The sequence below is a fragment of the Limulus polyphemus genome, unplaced genomic scaffold (assembly GCF_000517525.1).
Source record: "Limulus polyphemus unplaced genomic scaffold, Limulus_polyphemus-2.1.2 Scaffold6231, whole genome shotgun sequence".
Taxonomy (NCBI): domain Eukaryota; kingdom Metazoa; phylum Arthropoda; class Merostomata; order Xiphosura; family Limulidae; genus Limulus; species Limulus polyphemus.
This window is the reverse complement of record NW_013671841.1, coordinates 51,311-52,114: the sequence shown is the minus strand read 5'-3', so window position 1 is coordinate 52,114 and position 804 is coordinate 51,311.

Here is an 804-nt window from a genome sequence, read left to right as displayed (position 1 = left end):
CTGTTCTTTAAACAAAACTTTTTTGTAGGTGAGTTTTGTTTCATTTTAGGGTAAAAAATTCTACCTAACTGATGGAGAAGATTTTGGTTTTTAAATTAGGCCAAGTCTTCCTTTTAAAGGACATAGCCAACCCACTGAATCACTTCTGCCTTCTGTAAACCCTTTAAACGACATAGCCAACCAACTGAATATTGTTTGCCTACTGTCAGCCTTTAAAACGTCATAGCCAGCCTACTGAATCTTATCTGTCTTCTATAAATCCTTTAAACGCCATAGACAACCCACTAAGTCTTGTCTGCATTCTGTCAACCCTTTAAACGACATAGTCAGATCTGAGTCTTGTCTGCCTACTACTGTCAATCCTTTAAATGACATAGACAACCCACTAAGTCTTGTCTGCTTTCAGTCAACCCTTTAAACGGCATATACAATTTCTGAATCTTGTCCGCCTACTACTGTCAATCCTTTAAATGACATAGACAACCTACTAAGTCTTGTCTGCTTTCAGTCAACCCTTTAAACGGCATATACAATTTCTGAATCTTGCCCGCCTACTACTGTCAATCCTTTAAATGACATAGACAACCTACTAAGTCTTGTCTGCTTTCAGTCAACCCTTTAAACGACATATACAATTTCTGAATCTTGTCCGCCTACTACTGTCAATCCTTTAAATGACATAGACAACCCACTAAGTCTTGTCTGCTTTCAATCAACCCTTTAAACGACATAGTACAATTTCTGAATCTTGTCCGCCTACCACTGTCAGTCCTTTAAACGACATAGTCAGATCCTGAGTCTTGT